The sequence below is a fragment of the Mytilus trossulus genome, chromosome 5 (genome assembly GCF_036588685.1).
Source record: "Mytilus trossulus isolate FHL-02 chromosome 5, PNRI_Mtr1.1.1.hap1, whole genome shotgun sequence".
NCBI lineage: Eukaryota > Metazoa > Mollusca > Bivalvia > Mytilida > Mytilidae > Mytilus > Mytilus trossulus.
In genome coordinates this window covers 32,288,148-32,307,119 of record NC_086377.1, presented here as the reverse complement: position 1 = coordinate 32,307,119, position 18,972 = coordinate 32,288,148, and the positions used below count along the sequence as shown (strand labels likewise).

Genomic DNA, 18,972 nt, shown 5'->3' with positions numbered 1-18,972 from the left:
ACAAGAAAATAACCATCATACGAAGTTAACCAATCAAATTTCATCCTCGCTTTTAACCCGTTGTTAAGCTTGTGTAACTTTGTAACCTCTAGTTTCCAAAATTCTCTATAAAAACACAAAATGAACTAAGGAGTATGAAAGTTATTCATCAAAATACACGGTATTGAGCACTAAATAAAGGCAACAGGATTCATACAAAAATATATAAAAAAATGTATCCATATAAAAAATAAATCATTAAATTTTATGAAAAAAATAACTTAAATAAAGACAACAGTAGTATACTGCTGTGTTCGAAACTCATAAATCGACAGAAAACACAACTCCGGGTTACAAATTAAACTGAGGGAAATGCATTAAATGTAAAAGGAGGACAACGACACAACATTAAAATGTAACACACACAGACACGAACTTATCATTAGACAAAATCCGACGAGGATAACATATATAACATCAAAACTAAAATGCATGAATTTGGGATAGAAAAGTACCTTGTCACGTCTTATATTAATGTGAATTCACACTCACATATAAGAGGAAACAAACGAAACAACAGCAACACAACGTTAGAATGTAACCTCATCCCTACCATGTAATCAGACTGGTGGTAACAACGTACAACTAATAGTGTAAAGAAGTAAGACACAAAATACATGTTGTTCGGTGTGAGCTAAGGCTCCGAGTTGAAGGCCGTTTATTGACCTATAATGGTTTAGTTTTTTAAATTGTTATTTGGATGGAGAATTGTCTCATTGGCACTCATACCACATCTTCCTATATCTATATAAAAGTAGTTGGAGTTTCTTAAAATCTAGTTCAACTCAATTAGCTGCTAATAAATAAATGTTCTCCTTGCATTTGATATCCCTTTATTGTCAACATTATACAGTATTCTTATAAATACCTTAATTATTTAATGGCCTCTTTTCTAATTGCTGCTATTTTGTTTTAGCTTTTAGCAGATAAACCTTGTTCTTCAATTATTCTTTGTTTCGAAATATTCTGTGTTGGCTGTAAGTGGATTATTTATTTATTTGTAGTACATTTCGTTCCGGATTTTATCCTTAAAGGTTAATTACCTTTTTACAAAAAATAGTATGTTCACTGATACTAATGGAATATGCAACTGCATCGACACGACGCACTAATCACCAGCCTTAAAAAGCCTGCACGATTGTAGAAAAGTACGAAACACATTAAATATAATGATTTTAAGAAATGCAGGAATGCAAATATGCCCTTTAACATTGATTCAAAGTGTGTGGCCTGTCGGTGATATAAGATATAATAATTACATATATGCCATGTTAACCTGACCGTTGGACAGCAATAAACCGATCTCAACCTCTATTCGTGGATCAGTGGCTAAGGTTGTAGTTGCGCGATTTGTAGTATGTCTAATGTATGTGTTATGAATTAATGTACATGTCCGTATATAATGTGTTGACTGACCTTACGTTAATAAGTTTATAATTTGTCTATAAGAAAACTTTGTATTTTTGCCTGATTAAATCAATAGGTCAACCATATTTTGTGAAAGGAATGATTCGAAGGTGTATATATCTGTACGGCAGGTACCGCCCGTATTTGAACTCATTTACTCTGTAATGATGAGGTTTTGTGAAGACGAAACACATAGAAAAGACTGGTTATGGTATATATGATGCATTTATTTTGCCCTCTTTTATGACAATAGAGGTATGGGCGAACTATATTTGACGTATAGACGCATTGCAAGGTGTACATGTCTGTATGTCTGTCAGGTTTCATCTGACCTTAACCTATTTTTTGGGATACGATTGCTTTCAAGCAATCTGTCTTATTATACCCTTGACTCAGGGCCATGCCCTCACGTCAACCGTTTTATTCTTAACAGTAAGGAACATCTCAGATTCTTATGGTTGTCTTGCTTTAAAAGGTAAAAACAAACAAAATGATGGAACTAAAACAACTTTCCTATAATGTTCTTTTCATAATCTTCATGTTTGATATTTCCCTTGACCTATATGCGTGTTTTAAACAACACGGAAAATCAGAATTAATTAGTATTAATATTTAGTGTTTTAATAAATTTAGAAACACGTCGTGGGAATTCCCCAGTTGTGATAAGATGCGAGAGTTCTCTGAATTCCGATAAATCTATTTCTGTCATAAACATGTAATAACTGAAGTGGATTTTTTCTATTTTGTCACCGTAATGAATCTGATATTTGATATTGTACTTCCATAAAGAAAAAGAGAACCATCTAGGTCGTTTAATTAACATTTAATATACGTTCTTGCTCCAGGGTTTGTTTGGGTAATTGTGCTCCGGCGTATAGTTTTCTTGACGTCAAGGGATTTCATAATGAATGGTTGCTCTGGGTTCCCCACTCCATTGATTAATTTGAAACTCATGGGACCCTTTCTATGTATGTCTGCTATTATTAAGGGGTTATTGTTGTTGCATAATTTTAAATCATATGCATCATTTAAATTAAAGTCAATGTAGTCCACATCGTAAAGGTGGAACTACAACACCCCTTCAGCCGAAATGGAGTCTTCCATATTATCGTTTCGAAATGTCTCCCTTCCGGAAGTAATTTCCGTTAATTCTGAATCAAAATACGATCCGACACGTCGAGGAAAATTAACTCGTTCTGTCGATAAACGTCGTATTATTTTAAACACGATCGCAATTTAAACCGAGGAATGTGTACGGAAAGGAGTCATGGCCACTGACCCAAAGGAAATCAAATATTTAAAGAGTTAGGAATGGGGTTCCTCCTAGAATTAACGTCGGAAAATAGGTGATAAGATACGAATTGAAATGCCTTCTTCTCATTGACTGCTGTGGAAAGTAAACTTTGAATTGATAGTACAAAAATGAAAAAGTCAATTGTTCAGAGATCAATCGAAGGTCTTTCCACCACTTACAATATATTTCGATATTAGTTTAAATTGTAAGTCCATAATGCTGTATGATGTATAAATATGAATTATAGGCCACTGTCAAAATCTAGAACGTCCAATCAACCAATGAACTTGGCCTCAATCGCAAGGTCATAATCCAAGGACCTCAAAAGATCACTGGTCTTTAATATGTATTTTAAATGAGTTATATCACTTTTCGTATAGTTCCAAATGTGAAATTGGCGAAAACTTTTTATAAAATAAATTTCTTTTACAGTAACGGAGTAGATTTTGTCAGAATAAAACAGTGTTCTGGGAGATAACTCTTACAAAGAAATTGTTCAACTTAGAATCGGTGAAAAAACCCACATAAGCTGTATGATATACTATATAAGAAATATCTTAGCGACATACTGCGAAACAAAAATATAACGTGAGATCAAAATTTGGCGGAAGAAAATAATAATAATAATCAGTACAAAAACAATAGGTCTTTCCACAGAAAAGTGGAAAGACCTAGTAGTTTCATTGTTCATACACTTGTATCTGGGATTGGCTATTTTATAACTATTCAGATTTCGTAAATTATATTCTACATGACTTGTGCAGTTGAATTAGTTTTGAAAATAATACTATTCAGCTACAATGTAGCCTACTTACATGTGTCAATGAAAACAATGGCAATCGTATCCCTCAGAGCAATCTGCTCATTGATTATGTTTCACTGTTTAATGTTATGTTTTTATGCTCAATTTATGGGCATTATGTTTTCTGGTCTATGCGTCCGTCCGTCCGTATGTTCGTTTGTTTATCCGTTCGTTCGTTCGTCCGCCTGTCCTGCTCCAGGTTTAAGTTTTTAGTCGAGATAGTGTTTTATGAAGTTGAAGTCCAATCAACCTGAAACTTAATACATATGTTCCCTGTGATATGATCTTTCTAATTTGAATGCCACATTAGAGATTTTCCACTGAACATAGAAAATTATACTGCGGATGGGGCATCCGTGGACTGGGACACATTCTTGTTTCTTGTTAAATCTGTTTCTCAGACACAAAATCGACGTTTGTCAGTAATGAGAATGAATTTGATAATCATTGAAAATTATCGAATTTGTGTGACCCATGAGTTGGAAATTGTTCGCATCTTCTTCATACTTCTCAAAGATATGCATTGTTTCAAGTTAAATGATGCATCTTAGAAAATATCGATATTTCATCAATATTTTTTTCTAATGAGATATTAACAATAGCCAGCTATGAACATCAACACAAAAACATAATGTTACATACTTAAGGTTCCTTTTGTTGTATAAATAGAAGTGCGTTTTTGATCAAATTACTATTGAAATGGGCTTTTAATGACGGTTATAAGATTTAACAAGTTTAAGTATGTGACAGGTTTTTACGCTTGGAGTTTTACATGTAAATGCATAATCAGGTTGAATTAAGATTATCTTAAAATAACAGTAATCGCTGTTCAGTCGAAACCTAATTAATAGATGGAACTTCCAAGAAACATCAAGCTATGGTGAGCGAAAAACGACAATCTGACTTGCAACTTGTGCTTGCATTCATACTAAAACTTTATCGGAAGACTATATCTATATAAATAAAAAGATTGAATTTAAGTCAAATTTTTAGCGTAAAATATGGAAAGGATATCTGTAAATAGATTTTCATTCCGAAGAAAAGGAAGTAGCAAACGTAAAAATGACAACAAAGGTGGAGATTATGATTTTAGTCAGATGACCTTTTTCAGGTAAATCATATGTTTATTATGCATTATTTATCGTCGTGTCAATTAGGAAGAAACATCCTTTTATAAAAATTGTCAGAATTGTTTTGAAAAAGAACTGAAGCATATCTTAAAATTTAGACAATATGAAAAAAAAACTAATTCCGTGGTCCTAATTGTGGTGGATATTTCAGTGTCATTAACATTTGATGACGGTTTCGTATATGTTATATGTGAGTAACATTTATTATACCTTGTAAACGCCGCCAACTTTAAGGTTTATATACCCTTGTGTTGATTCAATGCTAAACATATTGAAATTTGAAAGAAAATCCATCCACAGCATTTATCTTATCTTTGCACTCTCATATTTGCCAATTTGATGACTGATATATTTAAGATTATTGTATGCATTTCCTAATAACAAGTTTATTAATGTAGTTATTGTTTAAAACAAATAAAAATATGATTTCCTAAAAACAGGTTTATTAATGTAGTTATTGTTTAAAACAAAGAAAAATATGGACCGAATCAAGTACACCTTTAAGAGTGCGCTCGACTTTAGTGACTCAGTATGAGATATTTTGGAATTGATAGGTTGGTTAGAACATTTTCTTGAAAATTAGCACTAGCGCATCATAAAAAAGCAAGTTAGTAATCTATGTTTCAAATTTTATAACGGAAATCTCTGTATTAAACACTGTGGATTTTCTTTTAAATATTGGTTTATTTGCCACAAAGTACCCTTTATCTATTAAATACAATGAAACAGTAAATAATAATGCTTTCCATCAAGTTTCCCCTTGGTTTATGTATTATATTGCCTATCTCATGTATCTCTATTGTTTATTATATCTGTAGTTTTGATACAATTGAAGTTTGAAAAATTCGTAGAAAAATGGCTACAGAAGGGGTCATAAACCTTAAATGTGTTGATCCAAACAGTGAATTGGGTTCAATAATAGAATTCAGACAAATTGATAATAACATACATTAGTGTACATCAGTTGAATGACAAAAGAGATCCTGTTTGATGACTTGGGTTTCCCAATTTAGAGAAGGATTTGTCCTGCATAGTCCCTGATTACAAAGTTGATGTAACAATAGAAAACTGTGACATGTAATTCATTGTGAAGATGTCAAATGCCAATCACAACGCAATTTCCAAATTCAATTAATCATATCTACTATAAACTAATTGGACAACGGCTGTATTGGCATTTCGTCTATTCAAAAAGTGCAGAATTGTGTTTTACTGAAATTTGCATTACAAATATTTTCATTTTACCGTACAGTATTTAGTTGTGCATCTTTACTAACTAAATATAACACATACAAGCTTACATTGCTGGGCAATGATTAGATAAAATATCGCCGTAAAATATGTTGCTGGACTAATTACAAACTGGATAGAATAACCCCTGAAAACTAAAGAATAATTGAAAATGTCATGCAGTTCAGATCATATACATATTGGCATACTTTAGTATTTTAAATGTTTTGAAGGCATGCATATCATATAGAGAATTATGTGTCAGCTAAACAAACCATGAAACATGTTTTTAGCTTTGAATTGATGCACTGATTCAATTTCTCCTCGTACCATATGAAACAAAACGGACCTTTAGCAGCTTAATTCCTCAATTTACTTTTTACTTAATTGAATATACATTTTTTTAATGGAACACCTTTGATTTATTCTAATTTGAAAAGACACCTTAAATACATATTATGTTAGGTAAGACATTGTATGCGATAGGAGATATTCTATGAGTTTTCAATTCAATACAAGTATATATTGCATAGTTGATGTATACGTCAATGAAAACTGAAACAAAACAAAACTATATATAGAGATCGACACGGTTTTTCAAAAAGGCTATACGACCTATTTTTAATCATAACTCATGCTACTAGCAATAAATATAGTCAAAACACCATCTAGACTGGTAACAATGAGAACCACAACATATTCGCCTGGGAATTTCGTAATCAAATACATCTGCACAGACAACAACCTGTTATGATTGTCTGCCGATGAATAAAGATTATCTTAAAATAGCAGTAATCGCTGTTCAGTCGAAACCTAATTAATAGATGGAACTTCCAAGAAACATCAAGCTATGGTGAGCGAAAAACGACAAGCTGACTTGCAACTTGTGCTTGCATTCATACTGAAACTATATCGGAAGACTATATCTATATAAATAAAAAGATTGAATTTAAGTCAAATTGTATAGCGTAAAATATGGAAAGGATATCTGTAAATAGATTTTCATTCCGAAGAAAAGGAAGTAGCAAACGAAAAAATGACAACAAAAGTGGAGATTATGATTTTAGTCAGATGACCTTTTTCAGGGAAATTCGTAATCAAATATATCTGCACAGACAACAACTTGTTATGATTGTCTGCCGATGTAACTTTATGATATTAAGGCAATAGAAATGGAAAGTGTTAATGTATTAGGCTGTGTGGATTAAATAACTTCATATTTGTTATGCATTTAATACTTTTGCATTGGCAATCTAGCTTGATACCGAGACACTAATCTACAATTTAATTGATGTTTTGCATGTGATGTTAAATTATCATCATGTTAGGTTGATTTTGTTTTTTTAATGTACAGTAGTCTGATTCATATTGAAATGAACCATACCTCAATATTTCACTTCAATATTTGACGTTTGTCTTTTTCAAACTCATTTATAATGGCATCCATTAACTCTGGAATCGGATGCAATTCTCCTAAGGGTAATTTTATGAAAATCAAGTTAATGATAACCTGAATGAATAAAACGACAGAATAATTCCAGCCTTGACGCACACACTGTGTGTATAGGCAAGTTAAAGGCGTCATAGTATATTTTTGTTCTTCGCAGTTTCCTATAAGCATGGTAAGTGTTAGTAGCAGCAATGTATCGATTAAAATTACCATAGGATCCAAAAATGTTACGTCTTATTTTAGATATTTTAGATATCAGGAGATTTCGGAGATACCAATTTAACACAAAAAGGGTTCCATAAGATTCCAATAAAATAAATTTGTAAGTCATTCCTTAAAGGAGCACTAGCTACGATATATATAAAAAAATAAAGTATGATTTTTTTTTGATTAATCATTAACTAAATCGGAATAATGAAATAATAATTTGCTTTTAGCAATCAATTTGCTTTAATTTTGTTGAAATAAGCGATTATACATAATTTTTGACTGATTCACTTGCAAGTAAATACGTCATCATCATTCTAACCGGTATTCATGTGAACTTCAATTTAACCCCCTAGCTAGAGACTGACAACGCATGCATTGTACGTGAACTGGTTATTTAAAGAAAAAAATGTCAACAATGAAAGTGAAACTACGGTAAATCATTTGATTACTAATTCGATCCACATAAATCATTCTTATACGGTTGAAAACAATGAGAAATTTATATTTTAAATCTAAAAATTCAAATCAAACAGACCTATAAAGATCCAATTGCACGTGCTGGTTTAACCTATTCATATCTTTATTTGTGTTTACATCGCTTATATGGTCATCTGAGGTCAAATCGATAGTTAATTAGATGGCATCTGGATTTAAATACACACGAAACGAACCTAAATGTCATCTACCCCATGCTCTGTAAACTGTTTATTTTAAACGTTTGATAGATGGGATAAATGTTTTACATTGTTATTAATCAAATATGAGAATTTGAGTCAAATTGGTGACCATGAATTTGACAGCTAGTGCCCCTTTAAACAAAATCACCAGTTACTTTGAACACCTGACAGCCATTTAGCCTGACGCTTTTGATAGGACAATGTCTTTAACATACGAACATTACATGATAGTCGTTCTCATCATCATGGTAATCATCTTCATCATATAATGTGTTATTTCGGTTGAATGAAGATAAATTTAATGAAAGATATATAGCAGTGAATGATATATTTTGTTTTAATTAATCGCATTATTAAATCAACATTTGGTAGTTGAAATTAGATCATTTTCGGAATGCTCGAGCTCCCTGTGTATTCAAGGGAAGCATATTTCAAGGATTGCTAGGAAAATTTTGATGTTAGTGTGATGAAAATTTGTGTATTTGCCGCTTATCACTTATTTTGTTTAATTTGTCTCATGCCACATGTGACTTGTGTTTCCTCAGCTGTGTTATGTTTGCAGTTCAATGATAGGATAAGGACCATTTATACCATATAGTTTAAAAGAAAAACTATCCCGAGCTCCTTAGTTTGTTGCAGTTTAATTGCAAGTGAGTGTTTGAACATAAATCATTGAATATTTATAAATAAAACAAATGTCAGCTGCTCAATATTTACAAAGCAATCAAAGTATTGGAATCCGTTGCCTATCTAGATTTTATGAAAATAGGTATTTCGCCAGATTTCTTTTCTTTTTCAATGATTCGTTTTAATTGTAAATCAACCTATTTTAAAAAAGAAACATTGAAAGCAACACCAGAAAAATTGCTTTAACATCAAGTAAGATATTTGCCTTACTCCGTAAATACCAATCATACATTGTTAATAACATGTATAATTACCGATTGTGCTTGCCTTTGGTTGTGTACCTCAATATAGAAAAACTACAGGCATCTATCTAACTGGTACATAGATTGCTGTCCTGTCCTAGAGCCATAATTGACACCTGAGAGAATCGATTATAATTTTAATTTCACAATTCGAGTATAAAACAACAACAGAGTGTAAGTCTCAATCAATCAAGATGTGATGTTATCTGATAATGATGATGTTTAATGGCCAGCGGCTAATATAATGCAGATTCACGGCGAGATTGAACGATATGAATATACACCTGGCGTTGTACTGGACCAACTATCTAAGCTGGATTTTTTCCTTTCGCAAAGTAACTAGCCACAGGAAAACATATACCCTCACTGGCCATCGAGTCGGCGTGTGGTTGCCTGTTCTCTTTGAAGCTACTTGTTTTGCAGAGCTTGAGAAAATACCAAATATAAATGTTCGGGTTACAAGGTAAATTGACGACCTTTGATGTAACCAATGGAAGAAAAAAGAAAGGAAATTATGGCTGATCAATAATTCAATTCATTGTTAGGTAGCCAAAATTATGTTCTGTATTATCTACCCATAATCCCTTATATTCAATATCTAATCAGATTTTGTCCTACATCTCCTTAGATGATTTTTATATTTTTCGGATAAAAGTTTATCTAAAATATCACTTCGAACTGAAAACATTAAAAAAATATAAAGATGTTCTCTGTCATCGTTAAACTCCAGTTAATCTTTTAATCTTTTTACTTACATTTACACGTCCAGAAATTACAAACATTTACATCAGTACTTAAAAGGTGTTTGCATTTATCTGTGTATTGACACTATAATGAACATTTGTATTATCGTGTCTTTGATTTAGAGTGTTCAATACTATAAACTCAAGAACAAATCGATCGGAAACTATAAAACAAATTCCTGGAATTTGTAAAGTGCCTTGACGATATTTAAGCAGTTATTTCCTTAACAACATGTAGTGCATTTTGTCATCTAGCTAATAGCTTATGTAAATTTTCTTTGTGAATAACAAAATGTTTCTGTTGTATATGTCTTTATGACCATGTTGACCTCATTGCCTTTGTGTTTTTGCAGTCTGACCTGTAAACCTCGCATTTTAATCTTTTAACGTTATATTGAGATAGGAGTCTTCTATTTGAGATCACATATAATACCATGCATTTGTAATTCCGATTTTTTTTAATTGAATAACCTATTTAGGGTTTACAACATTCAGATAACCTAACCATTACAAAAGGAATCCATCTAATTTCATATTTCTGAAAACTATTGGTGAGTGACTTTCTCACAATTCAACACACTTAACAAAGGTCTCACCTGAAATCCGCCTTGTTGTGTCAACACAGTATTTCAATATGAAGCGTACTTAAAACTATTATTGTTTGATTTCTTTATTTGTATGTCATATTTAAAAATTTCCCAAAACAGAAAAACAATGTTTCGTGGATTTTTCATTTTTGAAATTTGGTATGTCGCAAGTATGTTTCAAATTGAAAGTTTTGCTAATTTTGCAAATCTAACTGTGTCGTGTGTTATGGCTAGGTCAACTGTATTTTCTAAAATATGTATACCAAGTGTTTTATGACGTAAAAATAGTTAATGTCTTGCACATCATGTCAGGAAATAGGTTTCTCATTGATATGAATGGAATATGCAAATATATCTATATATGATACAAAAAAACAACGTATAATCTTACGATAAGCAAGCAAAAAAGCATTTTAATGACGAAATATGATAACTAACATTAACAATGAAAACAATGATATGATAAGTGACATTAATAATGTTAATATCGAAAAAAAAAATTATCAGTTCAAATTGCTTGACTATTGTTGGATTCGAATAAATTTTCCATTGGCAAACGTAACAAAAATAGCAGAACAAGAACATGTCAATTGTATATGAGAATTGTCCTGGCTTTGATTAATACCGACATACATAACTTTATTTGTAACCATGGTAATGTAAAAGAGTTTACACGATACTATATCTTTCAAACCATATCAAGATAACCAAACAATTGCATTTACTTCTAGGCGACGACGTGTTGCCTGTACCCCTTAATGATAGTTTCGTAAGCGAGAAACACTATTAATTAGTTATCGAATTGACCAAACACGACACCAACGGTAGTTTGGTTATATGAAAGAGCCTTATTTGATAAGTGTTGATAAATATTGGATCATGTCGCCTTCAATTCGGTATACATTCAAGTTGTGACAGATTAAACTTATTGTCTTTTTTTAACGAACTGGGCATTTGTGATAAATTATGGTGTTGTGTATGGATATTGCAAAATTGACAAATGCAGTCTTTATCAGTTTTATTATTCATTAATATGATTGAATCTTTAAAATATATATTAAATATATGTCCATGCTCCAGTAGGTCAATATAAAAATGTCATTAATTGGCGATGTACATGCAACCCTGTAACAAAATTATGATAGGTAAAGGCAAGCATAATACCAGTTTTAAGATAATGGGAATTAATACACGTCAAACTATGGAGGAGGAACCGTCCTGCCTTTTGGTGGCATTATTGACGATTTACATGACCCAGAAAAGTCACATGACACATTATTGTTCACAAATGCAATTTTGGGTTCGCAAGTGGCATTCATATTTCAATTATAATGATAAGTTGAAGACCTTAAATATGGAAAGGAAGTCTGCAATGACGTTTTCCTACCTAGAAATTACAGTAGCAAACGAAATATTGACCACCAAAATGAACATATTATCATTTCAATACATCACATTGTAAAATTCATTGATCGATTTGTAAAGTATTGGTTCCTCAACTCCGCCTCAGCACAAAAAGGCTACTAGGTTATATATAGGACGATGAAAATATAAATATAGAGTTCAACAACCTCATTATTGCAGAAATTATTGTAGGAGAATAGAATATATGTCAGTGACCATTTTATGTTTTGAAAAAGCTGTAGCTGACGTACAAAATTATAATCCCGGTACCTTTGATAACTATTAAAATGCACTCATAATAGAAATACCAGATGTTAGAGAAATACCAATATAATATATGGATATAGAGATTCTTTTTGTTGATCGTTTTGTTTTACAGTGAAACCTGTCAGTATATGTGAATATAGAGACCCTGTTTGATGATTAGAGGTTCGTTTTTACAGTGAAACCTGTCTCGCGTATTCCAAGTGTAAAATTGATGTCACAATCGAATGTTGTAACATGCAATTAATTATTGAGTTGTCAAATGTCAAATACAACAGTGTTAGCTCCAAACCCAATTAATCTTATCTATCGGTAACTAATTGGACGTCGACTTTATTTGAATTTAGTATAATCAAAAGTGCAGTAGTGTGGTTGCTTTCAATTTGTTTTCAAAATGTTTTCATTTTCCTCGGCGATTTAGGGCTTTTCTAAGATAACCAATTTATTTGTACATATCTAATTTCTGATTGGATTGCATCTACTAGTAATTGAAGTAATGGATTATTTACCCACCTGATTAGATTTTACATTAAAGAGTAATTACTGTGTAATTATGTTGTACTCTTCAAATGCTCTTTTGTGTAAGTTGAAATTGATATTTAATGATTTTTAATAAATACATTATATTAAGCATTACATTTTTCTTACCTCTTTATACATTGTAACATGGTATTTACGTGATTTAATTGGTGTACTTTTACATGTTCTTGCACTATACCAGGTATAATGAACTAGTAATTCATAAGCACCAAACAGAATTTAACATATTGGGTACTTTAATCATTAAGCAGTGCCATTTTGGTTTCGATATTGAAGGCTTGATTTATTGTGATAGAATCCAATGATGTATGTGATAAACATCTTACATAGATATTGAACCCTTAATAAATGAAAATGAAATAAAAAAGTGGTATACATGTCAAATGCCGATGGACAATAGTTATCAAAGGTACCAGCCTTATAATTTGATAAGCCACAATCGAGTTTCGTCTACAAAAGACTCATCTGTGACGCTCAAATCAAAATAGATAAAATGTCAAACAAGTATAAAGTTGAAGAGCATTGAGAACCAAATTTCAAAAAGTTGTGCCAAATACGGCTAAGGTAGTCTATGCCAGGGATAGAAAATCCTTAGTACGTCGCAACATTAATTTAACAGTTGCAATTACTATAAAGACCTCAAAAACTTCTTATGAAATCTTGTAATCAAATCAAGCTGGTCTTACAATAACATATCAATGATTATCTGCTGCTCCTTTAAAAAGGGGTTTACGACTAAAGAGACTGAGAGTGTTATTGCATAAGGTTTTGTGTACAATATAACGTCTTGTTATTCATGTATTTAATTGGTGTGGATTAATTTTTAGGGAATTCTATATGGAGACACCAATATACTTTTTAATGGATGGTTTCCGTGATACTGTTAATTATAATCATATTAAATTGTTTTTGTTTTATAAAGAACACAGCTTGACTAAATAATAAAATGAAGTAACCGTCAAATATCTTGTTGTCACACTTCAAACCTTGGTGCTTATATTTGTTATAGTTATTTTATTACGACATCATTTAATTTGAAAATCTTCAACTCCCTTGAGTTGTTCGTTTATAAAAAAAATTATTTAATTGTTATTTTAATATACACTCTGTCTATCCTAGACTATACATAGAATGTTGAAATAATCCTTTATCAATTCCTTGTGTAATTTGTGCATTTATTTAGTCTGTGTGTTTTTTATGTGATTGTGTTGTTTCTCTATATATTTGTAAAATAAACAATTGTTTTCTTTGGCTGTTCGGGGCCTCAATTGTGTAATAAACGAGACAGTTTAACTACATTGTCATATATGATTTTGTAAGATCAAACCACACACGTACATGCAAGAATCCATCCAATGTAAATCGCCACAATTTTAAGCGTGCCGGCATACGTTTTCCCCTGTTCGTATTGACGAACTATAAAAGTCAAAATGCATATTGTAGATTCATTAATATTCGTTGGATACCAATTTTTGTTGCTTTCGTGAGAACAGGAGATCCAAGAATTTAAATGTTCAACGAAATACACCTTTCCTAAGGGAATTTATGCAAACTTTCCCAAAACCACGAATTTATATATCCACCAAAACGAAGTTTTTCTCAATCTACGAAAAGAGGTACCCACGAAAATAAATAAATCCACAGTATTGGTTTACAGTAAATGGAGGCAATATATACCAAACAGACAATGAATCAAACGTTTTACATTCTTACGGTTAATGTTGCTTGTCTCAAAAAGTCGCCTTATGATACTAAAGTCGTGTTCCGTGCCAATACGTGATACCAATTGTGATTGATCGTGAAAAAAGTTGTTCAGTTGCCTATATATGCACTATTGTATTAATGCACCTATATATTCAGCTTCCGTTGTGCAAGTGATTTATCATCTTCCAGCAGACCATCATCTCCTTGCCGGCTAAAATTATGCTCTGTTTTGGTGCATAAAGTTGGTATTTCCAGGAAGTCACGTGACAACATTACATTTGTCACACCCCAGCTCTATTGTTATACTTCATAGTTTCTATTTTTGAAACACGTGTAAATTGAATAGACCTATTGTTACGAATAACAATGGATTTTGACCACAGGCTGTGCCAAGCGGGGTTTCTGGAAACCCCTGCTTCTACATCCCGCAAACAAAGTCCATTGTTATTCGAAACAATAGAAATTGATTCTTCTTTAAATAGCATGAACACAAGAAATTACTAACAGTGTTCACTACAAATTGTTTCAAGATATTAAAAAAAAACATTTTAATTACTCCTTTGCTGAAACTAATATTTTTTTTTATCCCAGTCATATGTTTCTATTATAAAAAAGGGGGATTCTAACATTGGACCCCCCCCCCCCGTTATCAAGCGGCCAATCCGGTATAGGTTTCCGCGGGTAGGACCAAATTTAAAAGATCAATGTATTTGACTTATTTGAACCCCCGCCCCTTTCTTTTGAGTTGGGAACCCCAGCTGGATCAGCCCCTCTTCCGCAAAAGAGAGTAACGAAAAATAAAATCTGTATCTTTGTATGCTGAGCGTGCCTGGACGTCGGGTTTCTATTGCAGACACACTTATCCCTTTGTAGGTCCGAATATGAATGTTTATTCATTCTCGAGAAGAGGGGGGCTTTTTTTTCCTATAAAACCGTATTAAGATAGAAAATATAGTTATGATTACCTTTATTAAACTGATACAGGTAAGTACTTTGGGTTATAATATTGCCTTTATCTTTTAAATTAGTCTCATCTACCTAATCCAACGCTTGCTAAGAAATGTCGTCCGTCTCATACCCTTCCATATTGACAACTGCATACAAGGAGCATGACGTATTTTTTGTTTTTAATATGAATACACGATACGGTCAACCTTGACATGCTGATCAATATCATCCCAAGGATTTATTCGGAATATGCAAAACAACCTTGACATTTGTAAAACATACTCACGTGTCAAAGTGTGAACGAAGATAACCAAAAAAGGTTACTAGTGGGTTTTTATGTAATAACAATAAAATCTTATAAATCATGGTTTGATATTGTCAATAAAATATATGGTATTTTTGTTTTTTTTTCATTTGATAATCAATGTTAACAATATAGAGTTTAGAATGGGGTGTAAGTTAGTTATACATCTCGGGATACGGCATGTCTGGATTAGAAACCCCTACGGCCTCCGGCCGACGGGGTTTCTTATCTAGTCATACCTTTCCCTCGGTGTATAACTATTACATCAATTGTATCAAAAAAGGTTAAGGCCGTGTTCACATTGACCTAAACTCGGTGTTGTGTTAGTTTAACTCACTAATAAACTAAACATAATTACGTTCCCATTGATAAAACTCAATGTTTACATGTTGTTTAAATCGTGTTTTGTCTACATGCAGTCGATAGTCGATGTAGGCCTTGTGTAGGTTAAGTGTACACAAAACTAGGCATTTAGAACTGTAATTTTCCCATTTATTTAAAAAAGAAACGAATTTTATATTAAATTGATACTTATATAACACTTATTCATAAAGTTATTTACAGAAATATTTCTCTAAACTTGATATATTTTTTTGTTATAAAAACACTTAACGTAGCATTATTAACCCCTTATTAGAGAATTCTCGATATCTCACTTTACTAACGTCATACATAAAGTATACGTAAGAAATCAAAATAAAGACTATATTTGAGATTGAATTATCTCCCTTTTTCCGAAATGCATTCAGCCATAATTTCGCCTTTATCCCCATATTTTCCCTTAATCTAATTAGGATATTTGAATTGAGACAACTTTAGTGGACAACGTTTATTTTCAGTTAGGGAATCATAAATACATTGGACAATTAAACAATCTTTTGTTGGTTGAAACTGCACGTGTTAGTCTTTTGTGTTTGATAGAAACAAAGCGATCAAAAATCCCGGGCTTTAATATCTCAGATCGTTAAAGAGTTATTTGTTGTGAATTGTTGCAACTGTCTTTTCAAACTGATTTTACCGACTGCTGTTGCGTCGCTTTGTAAACTTAGGAGAGAATTTTGAGTCGGTCAACATGTTTGTCCATCGCCATAATTTATGCTCGGTCATATACTACTCAGTGCTTGACTAAGTTGCTGCTTATAATATTTGTGTTTGGTTTGCACCTGTTTGCTTTCTCGTTTTAATTCCCTTTCCAAAAAAGAGATTGATTCTGGTAACTTAAAATTATTGACCATTAAATCGCAAGAAAAATAATCGTAATTAATGGAAGCAAAGGAAGGTATAAAGAGCTGATATCCAGTTTAGGATTCAATAACTGAAGACACTGCTATACATCTGTTATACTTTGTTTAAAATGTCAAGGGTTAATGATTAAGTCAAAGTATATTATTATTATAATATTATAATTGATATAAAAAAATCTCAAAATACAAATAGCATCTCACTTTGTTGACGATATCCACGATATTCACACCAGAACAAGTTGTATCTTTAATTTAAAGTTGTGTTTGACGTAAAGTTTTGTTTGGCGTATAGTTATCATAACTAGTATTTTGGTCAGATAGACCTTATAGTGAAGTCAGAATCACCATGTGTGAAATCATAAAAAAATCTAAAGATGAATATTTAAGGTTGATACAAAACTTCACGCCAACATATACATGTGTCGTATATCTTATATCAAGATAGTTCTTGTTTGTTTATTGTCGTCAGTACATAATTAAGGCAATCTGAAATTGAGCCCTGGGTCTGGACTAAAGCTCAATAATGAATGTCATACGGTAACCAATATTTGCTTAAAACAACATTACTCCCCCTCGTAGTTAGCTATCTGATTGTTTATACTGTTAGATATCGACCATTCATCTTTTGTGGTTAAACAAAGGATTTTTTAAAAGTTTTATTCCTTATTGCTTCATATATACTTCATCAAATTGTCTGTACTAAATACAATGCCCCTCCGCACCAAATTTTTGAACAAATAAAAAGATTGTGCGTCCCTTCTATGATGTCAACATTAGAAAGAAAATTAACGGAAGATCTGAGTGGCAATCTCCTGGTTATAGTGTACCAAACATCTCTTTAAACAAGTATCTACAGTAAGGTTGAACACATAAATAACGAAGTTTTTTGGGGGGAAGAACTTCTTGCAAACACGTTTATGAAATATCGAATGAAACAAGTGTGGACACAGGCTAGCGTGGATTGTATCCAGCATATAAAGAATACCACGGTCAAACTGATAAGACCCAAACATATTCGAACTTGATCTGGATTTAATCATGGACATTTGCCAGCCAGACAATACCACCAGAAAGACAGATATACAGACAGATAAGACCATCAGACCGACAAGAACATCAGAAAGACAGACCGACATAAAAAAAACCACCACCAGACAGACACACAAACAAGACCACCAAAGAGACACAGACAGTCAGACAAGTTAACCCTTCAGCTAGCCAGCCAGACCATACCAACAGATAGACAGAGAAGACCACTAAACAGACAGACAAACAGACAGACAGACAGACAGACAGACAGACAGACAGACAGACAAGCAGACAGATAGATAGACAGACAGACAGACAGACAGACAGACAGACAGACAGACCAGATAAACAGACAGACGGACAAGAACACCAGATAAACTGAAAGATAGACAAGATCACCAAACATACAGACATACAAGACCACCAGACAGACAAGACAACCAGACTAGACCACCAATCAGACAGACAGACATGACCACCAGACAGACAGACAGACAGACAGACAGACAGACAGTACCAAAGTCTAGAGCCTGTAATTCAGTGGTTTTCGTTTGGTGCCGTGTTGCATATTTGTTGTTCGTTCATTTTTTTGTACATTAATTAAGATTTTAATATTTTATTGTTAATCTTTAAAAAATGAGTCTATCACAATTATTGGTCTCTTCACAACTGAGTCGATCCAGAGCTTTACATTTTGTGTAGAAAATGCATAATACTATATTGCAGATAAAAGGCGTAGACTACAATTCATTGACGGTTCATGTAATCTTAACTTATATAGCTACGACTGGATTACGAACTTGACAGATAAGAATTTATTGGAAACTAGTGATACGAAGCAAGAATGTAATTTGTTTTTAAACTACAATTTCCTATAAGAAATAGTTTTCTATATGACTTTTTGTTTTATTTATATCCCCCTTTTGACGCTTTTATACCCCTTTGTTGACACAATGTAAACGGATTTGATCAATGAGATTAAAACATTTGTTTCATTAAAGAGCTTAAAACATTTGTTTCATCATTATATTTTTTTA

At 32.3% G+C, this 18,972-nt stretch overlaps 1 protein-coding gene across 3 annotated transcripts in view; it reads left to right on the top strand.

The window, feature by feature from the left end:
* The window catches only part of LOC134718764 (NAD(P)H-hydrate epimerase-like), a 96,967-nt gene that overhangs the window by 38,862 nt on the left and 39,133 nt on the right, over positions 1-18,972 (top strand). The window lies entirely within an intron of this gene.